Source organism: Alligator mississippiensis, chromosome 1, assembly GCF_030867095.1.
Source record: "Alligator mississippiensis isolate rAllMis1 chromosome 1, rAllMis1, whole genome shotgun sequence".
NCBI classification, from domain to species: domain Eukaryota; kingdom Metazoa; phylum Chordata; order Crocodylia; family Alligatoridae; genus Alligator; species Alligator mississippiensis.
This window is the reverse complement of record NC_081824.1, coordinates 300850455-300867897: the sequence shown is the minus strand read 5'-3', so window position 1 is coordinate 300867897 and position 17443 is coordinate 300850455. Positions and strand designations below refer to the sequence as shown.

The following is a 17443-nucleotide window of genomic DNA, read 5'->3' as shown; positions in this document are numbered from 1 at the left end:
ATTTCAGACAGAGAAGACAGTGACACAAACACACAGTGAGTGTTGCCAGAATGAGTGGAACTTAGCTCTAAAGAAAAACTCATGCTATTGGGAAAAAAATAAAGTCTCCAACACTCCAGAGCAGGATGGTCCAGCTTCAGTACAGCTGGAGCCCACATGCAATGCCAGCATTCAGCCCCTGGGCTGAACACCAAACAGGCCATACGCAATAGGGCTGGCAGCCCAGGGTCCTGACCCGACTGCGTGGGCTCTGCCACCCCCCACCCATGGCAGCACGCAACCCCTCCACCCAGCAGGAAGTACATGGACCCCTCCTGGGCCTTCCCCTACCACAGAGCAGTGGGAGAGGCAGCTGCAGTGGGGAGCACAGTCGGAAACCCTGCTACAAACGCTTCTCAAACGCTTGAGCATCACATATCTCCATTAAGTTTTTTTAGGTGGCTGTATACCCCCATGATTCTCTATTATGGATACCAAAATAATCATAATAAAAGCAGTAAATACTGTCTGTGACTATTACCACATTATAGCCTTTCCAGTTACCTAAGAGATATTGCACACTTGTTCTTCATTTTTCTCTCTCTTCCTTTTCCATTTATATTGCCCCTTTCTCATCTAAGGAAAAAGACATAGGAAAGCAGAAGTTCACTGCATAGCCTATTATAAGCAACACTGCACACTATGCAGACCAAAACCTAAAGACTGCTCCAGAATGGTGAAGAAATGGGCAGGAAAATGTACACAGGCATTTAGCATTTTGCCCTGTTCTGTATATTCTGCTCTAAAGAGGGTCTGTTTTTGAATCCGTAAGGTCTGCATTTTAACCATCCCGTAACCCTAGGAAAACGGTGTTCCAAAGGCTAAAGCAACTGAATCATGATATCCCATTTCTGTGAAGAAGTGACTACAAAAAATCCTGGTCCCAGAAAGCACACTATGCCGTCTCTGGGCAAAGAGGCCAAGGAAACCACCAGTGTTGCATCCTACCTAGACCAAAGCAACCTAAGAGCACCAGAGCCAACCAGATGAGACCCAAAGGAAGCACATACATACAATACTATGTATGTGCATGTGTACATACACAGAGCACAAAAAGTCTTATGCCAGCATTGCACACGTTAGCTCTGGTACTAGAAATGGAAGAAATATATTAGCATGATGCTGCATCTGATTATTTAATCTGATTGAAAAGCAGGATTTATTACCTCACACACAGCACAGCATGAACATAACCATACTACTTCTAATTACAAAGCAAGCCCCGCTATCCTGGCATAGTGCCCCTACATGCTATACAGACATACCCAAGAACAGCTGGAAGAGTTCTACCAGAGCTGTGCTCAGAAGTTCATGGAATTTGTATGCTTAAGTCACTTAGGCTTGTCTACATGCAAAGATGACATTTTTAACTATGCTACAGATATAGGTTAACTATAGGTAAAACAGCACAGCTCCTCACTCTCCCCCAACTAAGTGTGGATGCAATTTATACCAAGATAAACAGAATTTATTACCTTATGGGAAACAATATCAGCTGCATTTGGGCAAGCACTGTTAAACACAGTCGCTAGGGGCAGGTGAGCAGGGCATGACCCCGGGCAACTGATTCTGAAAAGAACTAAGAATGGCAGCCACTGCAGCTGCCACTACTTGTTCTGCCCCAGGGGGCAGAAACTTCTTGCTCCACCTCTGTTTAAACAGACAACTATATCCATTAGGGGTATAATACTATATTATAATTATTTCTACAGGGAGGAAGCACACAAATCCACTCCTAGCAAAAGCAATTATACTGATGAGGCGAGTACAGAGCAGACCTTAAACACATTGGAAAATTCCACTACCAAAATCAACTGCAATGGTACCAACTAATTTGTTTTCCAACCCATAAAAATGGATTCAGCACTGCATTGGGGGTGTGATGTATACAATCTGATATACGTGAAGTCCTCTGAAGGTGGAGAAATGCCAATATGGTTCCAAAATACTGTGCCATAATATTTGGAGAGAATTTCATGTGAATGATGCACAATATACTTTTCTGGGACAGTTCACTTCCTAATACATAGTAGCTCAGAGAAGTTTACTTATCTGGGACAACAGTTTAGTCAAAAAAAGAGAGGAAAGCAGTACATTTAAGACAAAACAGTTCCTTGCAACTTTTTCAAGTACCTGATAGGATTGACGTACTGGTTCATTTAGGGAAGCATTCCAAGTTTACTCACATTTCTCTAGACAAAGAGTTCAATTTAAGATGTCACAGCTCCTTACAAACACACCGCAATCACCACAATATTTTTAATGAGCAAGAACAAAACACTTAGTAAGTTTCTTTCACAGTACACAGTAACGGATGCCAATTCTCGGCATGGAAGAAAGAGGTCAATACTGTACTGAATTCCTTCAGGCTAACTGCAAGCGCCACCTTATTCAAAACTGTTCAAAAGAGTTTGAGATTTTGATGTTGAGGCAGAATCGTTTTACTTGAAACATTTAAAATAGTCCCTGGCAAGCTTTCACCTGCTGTCAGGGAACTCAAGTAATTTATGGGAAGTGTTGAATTCTAAACACTTCCCAGGAGAAAACAACACACAACCTCCAGTCCACCTCTTCCGCTCATAACATTCGTGTGAGAATTTCGCCCCAGAATTCAGGTAAGCACTGTATTAGTATGAGCACTGTTACCTCGCTAGCTGGGGGTGGATGAGTATTCTGATTCTTGAGGGGGTACAAAAATGGCAGCCACCACAGATAAACTCTGCACTTAATTGCAATACCAAATATGGGCAGTTATTTTCTTGATCAGTCTCAAAGTGACACTAAAATGCCCTAAGTGCAGTGGTATTCAGGCTGGAATCTGGAGAGGGTACCACAATGAATCTCTCTCATGTGAAAGGGTCCTAGGATCTTTAGGCTACTGGGAGTCCATGTCTTATGTTGGTATAAGATACTTAACATTAATTGATACAGGAACTGGCAACCCAATTCTCCCCCTTCCCAGGCTCTAAACACTGGTAGAGTGCGATGCTGTCTCTAATTCACCAAGTATTTTTCATTGCAAAGTCAGGCCCTTCTACAGGACAGGGAAAAGGTACCCAACACCAGAATAACCTCTCCCTTGGTAGTCAGAGCATTCAACTGAGAGATGCAGATGCAAATCCACTGAGGCAAAGAAAGGAATTAAACTGGCCCTTCCACACCCTGGGCAAATGCTCTAACCACCAGTCTTTTGAATAAATGAGGACAACACCCTTACCTCCTGCTGCATTTTGTGCTGGGCCTGATCCAGCTGGAGTGCTCTGAGAATATCTACTCTATTGGGTTCTGCAGATGAGGCAGGTGTCCTCCCACCTAGTCTGCAGATCCCAATGGTGCCCAGTTGCTCAGTGTTGTCAAAAAGTGGGAGATTCTGAGAATGACCAGAAGCAGGCCTTAATCATCTAGGCTGCTTGCAGACATAAGAGGGAGAAAAACCCCAAAATTGGGCTTTAGTTTAAACTGGGCATGCTCCCATGCCAAGACTAGCACATAGCCACAAGAGGCAGCACATGAGATGCACCCGGCTTTCCCAACATTTGTAGAGATCAAGCACTTTAGTGGGGCTTTTTGGGTGCTTTTATCTAATAATGAATTGAATCAGCTTTAGCTAAAAGCATCCAAAAGCCCCACTGAAGCACCTGATCTATACAGACATTGCAGAGCACGTTTTATTTTTTTCCACATCTGTCAGTGACCCTAGATCAGGAGTATGCAACCTTTTCCAACTAGTGGCTGGAATGACCCACCCTGGGTCAAAGGCAGGTGGGCAGGCTACTGGACCACCTGCTCCCTGCAAGTCTTTTCACAGCATTTGACAAAGCACGCTGTAGCTTATGAAAGCTTATGCAGCTCTAAATTAGTCTGCAACATGCAACTCTACCCTGCCTTCTGCCTGACTTCAAACTAATATGGTTAATCACCTCCCCCAAACATGAGAGTAGTCTTAATCTTAACAGTGATTTTAAAGGTGCTTTCAACAAGCACATCTGTAGCATATGAACTGCATTAGTTGGAGTACAAATAATTATGCTCTTTTGCTATTCCCATTCTATGCTGGCTGCTATTTATATCTAAGCAAGAGATATCCACTTGTTGCTTTGTATAATTTTTTCCTAACATTGCCCATTCCCTTCCTTTTCATGTACTTACTTTTTCTTTCCAAGTGCTCATTTGTATCTATAACTTTTAATTATTACACACACACACACACACACACACACACACACACACACACACACACACACACACACACACAATGCAGTGAATTAGATATGGCATTAGATTTCTCAAGGCGAGAGGGTAGGCAGGGTGACTACTGGAGCCTATCACAAAATTGCAGGTTCCACCACTTTTAGTGATACATTTTTTTGTAGCTGCCATTCTTCACATAGGAACAGTCAAACCAATAATGAGAGCCACAGGTCTATTCCCTCTCTTTTTCCTTATGCCATTAGCTTCAAGCATTAACAGTAAGCAAGATTTGAATAATACTAACTCAGACTTTAGCAGGGGGCTGAACTAGATGACCTCATGAGGTCCCTATCAGCCCTACTTTCCTATGATCCTATGAAAAGAGAGGAATGTGGGGCTGGCAGTTTGATACTCTGAATACATTAGGAGCAAAACAAGTAGTACTACAATGACAGTTCTTTGCTGAAATAAGTAAGATACTGAAAAAGGAGCACCATCATATATTAATAAGAGGAGGAATAAGTAAATACAACTCTTTTGTTTGTTCAGAAAACATAAGTTATGTTCAGAAAACAAGTTATGGCAGGCTGCTTCCCTAACTATTAGAAGTCCTGTGATAAATAACCTGCAGTTAACAAGACTACATTATTTACAGTTTTCCCCTGAAGAATAGCATCTCTAATCCAATTACTCAATAATAATTTCATAATTACGCAAAACATCATTTAGGACTTCAAAACAATGCATCCCTCTGCAAATAGAAACAAAAATAATTAAACTAGTACTGGACCATGCAGCAAATGGTTTTATTTTGCAAGACTGTGAATAGGGGGGGGGGGGGGGGGGGGGGGGGAAGAAGCTCTATCCTTCTGATTCAAAAAAGCATGCACACATCCTCTATTCTGGAAAAGTTCCATGAATAGCTATAAATACAATTGTGGTTTGTTTGCTAACATGTCTGTTTGAGAGGATCAAGAATTAGGCTCAAGGAATTTCATTTCCACAATTTCAGGTCAAGATAACTGCCAAGACAACTACAACACATCAACTAATAAACCCTAATCTTAATTTTGACCAGAATTAATTCACCTCTCTAAGTGGCATGCTGCATCACCTTACTCCCAGGTGAGGGATGAATGATTTGCAGTACATTGTTAAATTTACAAACTTATGAACAGTAAGGCAAAATTAATTGTGCTCAGTCATCGCAACCTATGTGGATCCTTCTACTCGAAATGTTGAATTCAAAGGCCTTCTAGAGGCCAGCAGTAGTTCTCTCCAAACTGCTATGACCATTTATGTGATGGAGAACTAAAATGAGAAAGAGTAACATAGAAAGCATAGAGTGATTTGGGACCATTTTAGTCTTCCAACTCCGTGTCTTTTGTCATCCTTTTTAATTTTAATACTACAAAGTGCAGTAACATCAGACACAAAGAGAGGAAGGCAGACCTGGGTCTAAAAATCAAACCAAGATTTACCTTCCAGTTGGAAGCAGAACGTTTTCCCAAACCAGAAAACACTTCAGCCTTAAAATGCTGCAACTCCTACCTGATGTTAAAGCTGTGGCCCAACAGGAGTGGACAGAAACAAGTAGATCCAACAGCTGTAATGAAACAGAGGTATGCAATACCGATAATACTGTATTTAATGCTGCTATCAAAACAGTAATTTCTGCAGTGTAGGCCGTTGTTCAAGAGCCTGCCATGAAGTTTACTCCAACAGCAATAAATAGAAATATAATGATTCAAAAACCTAATTGTAAGTTTCTGGAGTTGGTCGAGTAGCAAAAAAGTTGTAGCTTTGTCTGTACCATGATAATTCTCACACCAAAAGAGATGTTGCTAATACACGCGGGGAGTGTTCTCCCAAGTACTTGTGCTCAAATCAAATATTTGATTCTGGACCTTAAAACATTAGCGCTACAGTAGAAGGAGGGGAAAGGTATTACTCTTGAAAACAGAGTGCAATCATGAGCTAGTAAACCAGCTGGACGTGCAACAGAACTATTACAAGTTTAGTAATCCTTCAACAGCTGCTACCTCCCCTTTCTCCCATTAGAAAAAAAAAAAATGTAAAGACCCAAAGAGAGGAAGTGGACTTCAGGAGGAGAAAAAAAATACCTCTAAGAAAATGAAGCATCAATTAGCTAATACTAAGGATCACTATATCCCAAGTTCCAACAAAAAACTGCAGTAAAGCTATGAGAGAATAATCAATGAGCATATTGATCTAGGTGCCTAGACATTAGATTAACAGTTTATTAAACCCATCAGCATCATTGTAACAGAATCCCACACCTAGCAATGATATATTTGGTTTGGGCTGCCAAAGCCTGGGGTCTTCTGCACTGAACAGCTACATGCTCACCTACAGCTCAAACAGGAAGCCTCCTTTCCAATGGCTAAATTATTATTCCATCACTTTTTGCACAGGCTTCTCTCTGAGCATCACACTGTGGCACAGCAGATTTCAGCAAGCCATGTGCCACCAGCCTTCCAGTATGCAGCACAACCTCTCCCTCCCAATTTGCTGCACTCTTTATGGGGAAACGCATTCATTTTGCCATGGGCAACATTTCCAGGCAAGGAGGTCACGCACAGAGACGCTTTGACAGAAGGCGTTGTTCACATGGCACTTAGCACTGTATCCCCTTTCAAATACCCACCTGCAGTGTGGTCAACCGATACAGCCGGGCGCCTCGGATCCTTTTGCTTCACCTGCCTAGTGAGCATGCCCCCTCCGCACTGCTCCACCTCTCCCCGCCTCCCCGCAGGGGTTTGATTACAGCAGTGACACACAAAGGGCTTTTCAGACACTCCGAAACAAATCCACCAGGCAAACAAAAGCAAAAACCTCCCAGCTCAGCCAGTCTCTTCTGCACACACTCACCCTCACTTTCTCTCACACTCATAGTCACTTACACTCACTCTCACATACACACTCAGTCACACACTCACTGTCACTCTCACTCACTCATACACACACATTCACTGTCACACACTCATGGTCACTCACAGATGCACACACACTCCATCACTGACCATCACTCATGCACACACTCACTGTCACACTCACACACATGCATTGTCACACACACACTCCATCACTCACACTCTGCCATATGCTCACTGTTACACACATGCACACACACACTTTCTCACTCAAGCATGCACGCTCACTGTCACACACTGTCACTCACACTCACTCATACACACACACACACTCAGTCACACAGATGCACACACCCCCACACTGTCACACATACACTCCATCACTCACCTGTCACAGTCACACTCATGGTCGCACACACACCCGGCCATTCAGTGTCACGCATGGCCACACGCGCGCGCACACACACGCTGTCACACACACACCCGCACGCTCCCCCTCCCCCAGACACCAGCAGCCCCGCCAGCCCCGTGGCCTGCAGCAGCAGCAGCCGCTCTCCGCGGGCCAAGCCGCCTTCTCAGCCCGCCGAGCCGGTGCTGCCCCCCCACCGGCAGGCCAGGGCCGGGCGGCGGCAGAGGCAAGCGATGCCGGGCCCCCGGCCGCGGCACTGCACCCCCGCTCTCCGCAGTGCTGGGCGGGGGCGGGGAGGCGGCGCCGGGGCAGCGCGCCGGGGGCGGGGGGCTCAGCCCGGCGCCCTGCCCCTGCCCCTGCCCCAGGGGTTGGCTCGCCAGCCAGGCTCCCGGCAGGGGCAGCCCCCGGCCCCGGCCCCGGCCCCGGCCCGGCCCGGCCCGACCCCCGGGCGCTGCAAACCTGCGGGGAGGCTGCAGGCGCGTGCGCGGCTCCGGCCTCGGCTCCGGCTCCGGCTCCCGCCTCGGCCTCCGCCTGCGGCTCCGCACCGGCACGGGGGGGCGCAGCCCGGCCAGGCGCTCGCACGGAGTGCGGCACGGCTCCCGCGGCTCCGGCACCGCGACTTCCTGTGCAACGCTGGCTCCGCTCCTCCCGGGCGCTGGGGGCAGGAGAGCCGGCCGGCGCCGGGCGGGGGTCGGGGCAGCCGCAGGGGCTGCCTCGCCTGGCTGCCGGCTGGCCCCCCGTCTTCCCCCCCCGGCCCGCGCCGGGGCCGGGGAGCTCTGCCTCGCGACAAAGACCTGCTGCCGGGAGCCTGCCCCCCGCGAGCGCACTGAGCCGGACTGCCTCTCCAGGGAGCGGGGCCAGGAGGACGATGATGGGGCTGAATGCGGGACCGCGTCTCCAGCTCTGCCTCTTCCAGGCGGAGGAAGCCGAGGGCACGCTTGGAATAGGCGTGCACACACACTCACATGTATGCGCGCATACACCGCGCTAGGGACAGAGCCAGGGGTCACTTTGAAGACATAAACACATACACACACATAGAGAGATAGGGGTCACTGGATACACACACACACGTTTGCATACACAGATATAGATATCAGGGTCACTGAATACACACACACGTGTACACATATACATACACAGGTATAGAAGTCACTGAATTATATCCACTCCACACATGCATACATACACACAGATACAGGGGTCACTGAATATATATATGTGTGTGTGTGTAGACACACACACACACATATATATATACACACATACATACATGCACATGTGTGTGTGTATATATATATATATATATATACATACACACATAAGTATACACACATACAGATATAGGGGTCACAATATATATGTGTGCATATCTATCTATCTATCTATCTATCTATCTATCCTCTTTCTTGCCAGGGGCAGGGGATCAGACACGATGATCCATTGTGGTCCCTTCTGACTCTACAATCTATGAATCTATATACACACATGCACATATATATGCGTGCATATACACACATATATATACATACATGCATACAGATACAGTCACACATAAATATACACACAGATACAGATATGGGGGTGGCTTTGAATGTATATATACATCCACACATACACCTACATATACACACACATAGATATAGGGGTCAATTTGAATGAATATTTAATAAATATATACACATATATACCTATACACACATATAGAGGCTGCTTTGAATATATAATCTACACACATATATATACCTACATATACACGCAAACACAGAGATATAGATATGGGTCAATTTGAATATATATACACATATATGCACAGAGAGACAGAGATACTCAAAATGACCCTTTGGTTTACTTTGACTACAAATATATATTTTATATATATATAATTTAGAGCCACAGGAAAGCACATAATGATCTGTTCAACTCAGTCAATCAAAAGGCAAATAAGCTGCCAGGTTTGTGTTCAACTGAGAGAAGTCTCCAAGAAGGATCTCTTTGTATGGGAGGCAGAGCTGCAGCCTCTCTTCCCCATTCCTCTCCCACCTCACCTTGCGCCTAAAGCTCTCACCACCTCGTACTGAGGGGAAAATATATGCATATTCAGAGTGGCCCCTTGGTTTGCTTTGACTGCATCCCACCAGAGCCAGAGGCTCTCTCCCCCTTAATTGCAGTGGCCTTTGGATCAGGCACTTTCCCTGAAAAACAGGTTTATCCATACAGGGAGGATTAGAACATGCATTTGGGAAAACATGGGGATGGGACCATGAGTAGTCTATAACAGAAATAGTTAGCATTGTGGGAAATTATACCTGCACTTATAATAAAAATGATTTGTAAATAGAAATCCCCCAAAGTGAGGTAATTCAAAGGTAGCATTGAAGTTCTCCATACAACACACTTAATTGTGTCCTGTGCACTGCAAAATTCAATAGGTGTTTTGCATATGAAGAATACTATCAAGTCAATGGTATTTTCTTTTAACAAATGTATGCCTTGGATTGCCAACACTTTTATGTTAAAAGGTGGGTGTATGTGTATATGACAATCATAAAAGCACACTATATAACAGAAACAGAAACCAGGTTCCAGTATGTGGTTCCAAAAATCTTATACAATTTTCAAAAGTTAGCGTGTAAATGTATCCTTTAAAGTCATGTTAGGGTGATGTACCTGTGATAATTCAGGAATTAAGGCAAGCATTTCTTTGGGTGATATTTTTCCAGCTGAATTACTGGAAGGGAGTTAGACAAGCTATTGAATGCAAGGCATTCTTCATTATGTGCTGGCGTTTACTGCTCAAACCTGGTGAAGAATGTCTTGCATTTGAGAACTTGTCTAACTCTAACCCTACTATGCAGCTGGTCCAATAAAAGATATCACCCTATGACATCCTTGCCTCTCCTTTAGATGCAACATTTAGATACTTAAAAAAAAAAGTCTTGCTTTTCAGGGATTCTGAGAACTTGCAGCGCCCACAGATTGTAATGGAAATTTTGTGTGTTCAATGTCTGAAAATCAGGCTACTTTGCATTTAGTTTCCAAAAAACATAGGTTTTGAGAATGCTGTTAGGCACCAACATTATAAAAACATTGGTCACGCATGGTGGAGTATCACAATGGAAAAGAAGATAACTGGAATGGTTGTGGGAGACCTGAAATGCAAAATACGTTTACAGCCATTTATGTCCTGAATGGTCTGCTCTTACCTTTACAATTTGTTGCATTTGTAATATAAACATAAATTTAGCTTACTTTAAAATATATACTTGCAAATACTCTCTATATATCTTTGTTCTTTGTTTCTCTGAAGTCCCATTTAAATACTCTAATCTTTTGTGCTCTGTCACTGCTTGCCTCACCAGCCGTTTCCTATTTTGATTAGTTCTAGCATTAGACACAGATTCTGGTCTAGATCTATTACATTTCTGTACAATTTAGAATTTAGGATGCTTCTGGATACATTTCCTTTTCACTGTTTCTTACTAAATATTCTTTTGATCTGTCTAGTCTGACTGTACTGTCTACCCAAGCTGAGTAGAGGGAGGGCAGGGTGGCACCTTAGAGAGCAACTGGTCAGAGAGGCACAAGCCTTTATAGGGAGATGCGGAATATGTTGCTGCTTACAAAAGCTAATGTCTCGAATCTGTTATTCTAGTGGCTGTGTTAGAGTGAAGTCAGTCAGAAGGCAGGGTAGCTATGCCTTTATAGACTAGCTACATAAAATAGAGCACATGCACAAGCTTTTGTGAACCCAAATTCATTTCACTAGATGCTGTGAAAAGATGTGCAGAAAGCAGAGTATAAGAAAGAGAGAAATTAGAATACAAAAAGAAAGCCAGGGTGGGGAGACAGTGCTAGGAGAAACAAGCAAACAATTTTAAATGAACACAGCCCCATGTCCATGTTGGATGCACTGGATCATAACATCTTTGGGTGATATTGTCCAACCCCCTTTTTTGTCATTGCAGCATAGAGAACTACCTTAACTTAGAATAGTCCCAATGCCTGCATAGGCTATACCAGTGGTCACCAACCAGTGGATCTCGATCCACTGGTACATCTCAGAGCCTCTTGCGGTAGATCTCAGAGCCTCTTGGAGTCGATCCAAGGCTGGAGTGGGGGGCTGAGTGCCCATGTGCATGTACATGCACACCCCAGCCCAGCAGGTCAGTCCATGGGGGAGGGAAGAGTTGGGGGCTAGATTGAGGCCCCAGTGCTGAGGGACAGTGCTGCAAAGGCAGGTGCAGGGGTAAGTTTAGTGGGGCCCTGGCTGGGTGGGACTTAGCTGCTTGGGAGGCACACTCCCAAATAATTTTTTTTGCTTCAATCTGCCCCTGCCCCCCTTCCCTTCCCATAGACTTACCAGCTGGGCGTGAGGGGGTGGGGGCTGGTGGCAGCGCATGGTAGATCTTGGGTTGCTTTTAAATGCCAAAGGTGATCTACTTAAAAAGGTTGGAGACCACTGGGCTATACCATAGACATCCTGGTCCTCAACATAGCTCAGAAAAGGAATGGAGCAAAGGTGACTTAAGCCGCTTACTACCCTACCCCATTCCCCAGTGGACAGCACAGAAACTCATCCCATTTCTCTCTTTCCATTTTGGTGGTCAAGTGCTCACCGTAGTACAGTATTAAGAAAAGTAGTTTCTTTGTTCATGCAGCCAGCTTAGTTTGTTCCTTTAAATATGACTGTATCCAAAATAAAAACAATATTAATTCTAACAAATAATATAATAAAAAATAATCATTGGATTTAATTGCAAAAATAAAGCATGTCATATAATCCTTGTCAGAAGTCTTCATTCAGATCTGGAGCATCTTGAGCTGTTTTGGTCTGGCAAAACTATATTGTGACCATAAAATATGCAAAATCTCTACCTTTAGTAAATACAGACAGTCCTACTGTGAAATATTTATGTGCTCGTAACTCCCAGCAAGCCTATATAGGTTTTGTATGTGTAACAACTGGAGAACCTGACCTGATATCTGAAAGGACAACATATTCATAGAATATTTTATGGTTAGATAGATATAAAAAAGGAAGAAAAATAAAATGGAATGGGAGTTTGCGAGGGAGGAAAGGTGACTGTGAATGACATGAAAGAAAAAGATGAAGGAAGGACTGGTGTGGTTTCCTGTAAAACCCTTTTCTGCTTTCCAACCTTGCATACACTCTCTAACATCTTAATGTGACCTAACATTTTGTTTCCTGTCATAATGAGACAGTTATAAAGCACTGACCATTACTTCTAGGGGGAATTAAGACCAATTGGCTTGATAGTCATTAATTTGATCATCATACTCATAAATGAGCTTCTTAAGCCAAGCAAATCTCAGTCATATACATAAAGCAGTCATTCAAATAAGGCACTGCTGGGCTTTCCCACTGCCTAAGGAAAAGATATTTGACACATCAAAGTTACTGATACCTATTTATCAGTTGTCTTAGGAAGCCCAGCCAGGCATGCTAGATATGAAATGTCTTGCATTAATCTGCATATGTGTTATCAGTCTTTCCGAATATGACAAAATATTTAGGAAATGTGAACCTCCTCTCCTCCCTCCCATCTTTCCAACAATAGCAAGGGTGCTTATTTAACAATTCTTAAATAGGTTATAGCCAATAACCTGGAACAAGCTCAGTCTGGCTTCTCAAATTATTAGCCCCTAGTCGATAATTTTCCATTTTTTCCTCTCGGACTGTGAGCCAGGTCTGAGTCAGGCTTAACACATGATTGCAAACACCACTCCTTCCTAGCCTCTCTCAACTCTGGGGGCGCGTCTACACGTGTCTCTGTGGCACCTTTGTTACTGTGCCGTTGTTTAGTACTTCCAGTAATAGCCTGGACTGCGCCATGTGCGCCATGCACAGTTATTTTTAGCTGCTACATTGCTGTAGCAACACACTACAATGAGGGAACGCAGTGCTACAGCGACATACCTGCAGCATCACGGTTTGTGACAGCCAATACTACGTCAACATAGTGCGTTGCTACGGTGACATAATGTCATGTGTAGATGCGTGCTGAACATAGTTTAGATTCTGGGTTAAACAGGGCAACCGAAGAGGTTGATAATGCCTTGTTTATTAAATGTTGAATACACAGGGTAAGTCTTTCTGCACAAACCATGTTATGCTAGTTGAAGAAAGGGCTGGGAGAACTACATTTGACACCGAGGGCCTGAACATGATTGCATTTACACTCCTGTAAAATAGGAGGTAATGTACCATAATTATGCTGCCTTGGTATAAAACTGATGGTATAACTGAAAGGATAATCAGACAATAAGTCTTAAATACAGCTCATTTTTAAATGTAGACACACCCTAAAATAAACTTGCTAAACTTAGTCTCCTACTTAGCTTGAACACTTGAAAATGTATTAATCTGAATGTGATCTCAGAAAGATATTAAATGCAGCTAGGCATTTCATTAAGGGCTCAATCCCTTAACCCAAAATTTACAGAAATTCCAATTAAAGTTCCCAGTGGTTTGAATGTTATTTGTATAGTAATTTTTGCTAGTTTTCTTTACTGTGATAGTGCTGTTCTAATACCACTACATTAGTTAATGAATAGGGGCTTTAGCTATAAATATATATTTTCAAACATTTATAACTGCTTTTTTTCTTTCCTGAGTAAGTCTGCTCAGCTTTCATTTGGTCACTGTTGTATCATATAAACACTAAAATGTTTCATTTGCACTAACCACAAAAGCTGAAGACTACCTGAACTAGGTAAGAGACCTGATTATGCAGGTTGAATCTAAGGGCTTTAGATGCTACAGGAAAGATAAATGTATCCGTATATCATGTTAAAGCCTATTATAAGTGTAGCTTGGATTTTCTTTATGCTTATAGTTTCTTGAAGAAACTTCCTGCAAGTATTTACAATGAGCAATTAATGTGTGTGTGTGTGTGTGTGTGTGTGTGTGTGTGTGCATGTTTAAAATTCTAATGAGACAAGTACAAAAGGAAAATATATAGAAATTGCTAAATTATCATTTTAATTTAACAAAATTCAGGAAAATTTGTTATGCAACAGCATAATAAAATGCACAGTACACTTTTGTCTATGACATTAGACTAATAGATATCTTGCAGACCCTAGTTAGTAATGTTGGCTTCTATTCAAATCACATCTTTTTCCCATAACTTCAGGATCCTATCTTATATACCTGATTCAGGGTAAACACCTTCAGTGTTAGTGGGAGTTTACCCTATGCAAGGGATATAGGATCAGGTTCTCATACATATATGAGAAGATTTTATTTTCTTTGAACCCCCCAGACATGGGTGAGCAATAACCATATTGTTTATGCATCCTAAACACAGGATCTCCTTCTCCTTTCCAGCATTCCCTGGGAGCTCAGGTGCACTGCTCTTTTTTCTATGCTCTTTTCTATGCACTAAAATGCATGCATGCAGGTCATGGGGGGAGCACTGCCTTAGACCTTCTTCCTCCTCTCTCAGCAGCACAGGGAAGCAGCATAGCTGCAGCCTCAGGACCCCAGCGATGTCAGCATTTTTTATTTACTCAGTAGCTTTTAATAATGCACTGAGAGCTTTCATGTTGAAGTGCAATTTTTGCTCTTGGATTTTTACATAAGTTACCCCTTTATACACAGACGTAGACAAACCTATTAGCAGTCTTACATTACTGCACATAGGTTATTCTGTAATCATAGAAATATGGGGCCAAAAAAGGCACCTTGAGAGATGCTCTAATATTCATCCCCCTGCATTGAGGTACAATCATGTAATGATCATCCTGGGGAATCCTAACTTAATTTCCTGATTTATTTATGTATTCATGTATTTCTGTTATAATGATTGTGTGCCGCATTCTCCTTTATACTCAGATTTCTTTGCACCATTTTGGCAGTGTAAATAAATAGTCTGTAAGTGAATTTCCTATGCATTCGTAGAAAAGTGATAGAGTATAAATAAGAATCAGAATCTCAGTTAAATAATTAATATAACTTTGTGACAATTGTCAGACAGGCTTCCTTTTAATAGGCTAATATACAGTATTGTTATGGACGCTCCAGAGCAGATTTTAGCAGGTGGCCTTCACCATAAAGGTACACAAGTCTTTACATTCGTATGTTTCCACACTAACTGTTATATTGTTTGTACATCACCCTCAGCCTCCACTGAAAATGTGGTCCTGTCATGCAGCCGTAAACACTAAACTCCTTCTGTTTGTATTGGCAATGGCCATGTATGCTTCCTTATCATGTATACAGATATTAAAACTGAAAAAAAATGAATGGTGTGTGCCAAGTTCCCAGCTAGAACAAAACCTGATTTCTCTTACACCTGTATGGAAGAATTCCATCTTTTTTTTTCCCTTGGAGGCAATATATTTGTAGGTTGATAAACTGTTATTACAGAGAATGTTTTCCTGATATGGCTTTGATGTACTTTACAATCCTTTTCTCTTGAGTACTCTGTGGCTTTGCCATTTTGAAAAATCAATGAACATTAAAAAAGTGGGGTGGGGGTTTGTGATAACACAGTATGTAGATCAGTGAGGTTATGTGAGGATACTAATCTGTGAGTAAAACTACAGAGAAATCCAAAGTGTTCTTTGTCATCTGCTACCTTCAGTCAGTGGGTCCTTCCCTACCCCTTTACACAGGTGGTTCCCAAGGACTGCAACCCTGATGTGGTGTAGAAGCTTGTGCACTACCAATAAACTCAAGAGTGATGCCATCTGGAGTTTTGCACTGCTCGTAGGATCAGCCATAGAGGTAAGGTTGAGAGTGAGATTTCTAAACTAACACCAATCCAAAAACAAAAATAAAAGTCCTCAAGGGTGGAGCAGGCAGATGAAGAAGGAACACCTCACAGTGGCTGCACAGGTGGATGAAGGCTGCAGCAGAATAGAAACCTCCGGTCATCCCAGTTTTCCTTGCCATCAGACTAGGATTTTCTTACTCCAAAGTATTGTGTGGTTGCTGATGCACAAAAGCCTCCCCATGTTACACGAAGACCCATGCAGGTATCTTCCTTCTATAGGAAGTCCCATGGTGACAGGTGAGTGGAGATGAGGTCAAGTGCTAGCGGTTAGCAGAAGCCTCTAGTCACAGACCTACACAGACATGGTAAATGTATGATGATTGTTTTCTACTTGGAACTGAGACCCTGAACTATTTGCCACATCTGCAGTCAAACATGAGGATCTCAGATCCGCCTCTTCAGTCATCTCCAGACTAACTGATGACTTCCCTGTTTACAGGAAGACAGTCACCCTCATATCAAGGGACTGCTGCCACTGCCGACGACAACACAGATGGATCTCTGCTTACTTCAGTGAAGTTATACTGACATTAAAACAGTAAAACCAAGAAGGAAATCAGTCCTCATTTGTAACGGCAGTGAAAATACTGCAGTGAACGTAAGGCACTATATTGTCACTTAGCAATGGGGAAAGCGGTACAATGTCTTTTTGCTGCTCCATAAGCCACCATCTTCTGTGATTTTCAGTTAAAACAGGTTTTTGCCTTTTTATGTAAATGATAGTCCTAGAGCAGGTAATGGAAGGAAAATAACACAGTGCAGGATTCCCAAACCAATGACAACCAACAGATTTGTTGTCGGGTTTACATAAAAGATGTTCTTTCAGGTGATTTCCTCAGAATTCTGTGCAAAAATTAAAAAATACCAAAGTTGCCTGAGTACTTGTGAAATAAAAACCCCCTCCGTCCCATCATTTTAAAATGAGAAACCAAGCAGTGAACACCTAGATTATACTTCCTTTGTTTATTAATTTAAATGCAAAACATGTTGAGAAATATACTTTTTTTCTGATTCATCCATCACATTTAATGCAAGTTATTTCATTAAAAATATTGAAATGTTGTTTTTGGGCACTCTTAATTGAACTCCATTTTCCATCCTAACAG

General features: G+C 42.8%; 1 protein-coding gene across 6 annotated transcripts in view; it reads right to left on the bottom strand.

Moving 5' to 3' along the window:
• The window catches only part of AGPAT3 (1-acylglycerol-3-phosphate O-acyltransferase 3), a 149167-nt gene extending 140817 nt beyond the window's left edge, over positions 1 to 8350 (bottom strand). For 4 of the 6 annotated variants that reach the window (XM_059720771.1, XM_059720775.1, XM_059720776.1 and 1 more), the window contains exon 1: positions 7993 to 8350. The gene's annotated coding sequence lies outside the window, so the exon portion shown is untranslated. Of the gene's footprint in view, positions 1 to 6898; positions 7620 to 7992 lie in introns of those variants that run through there. The other 2 variants (XM_059720774.1, XM_014611219.3) reach the window with 1 other exon arrangement.
• Positions 8351 to 17443: the final 9093 nt, after the last annotated feature.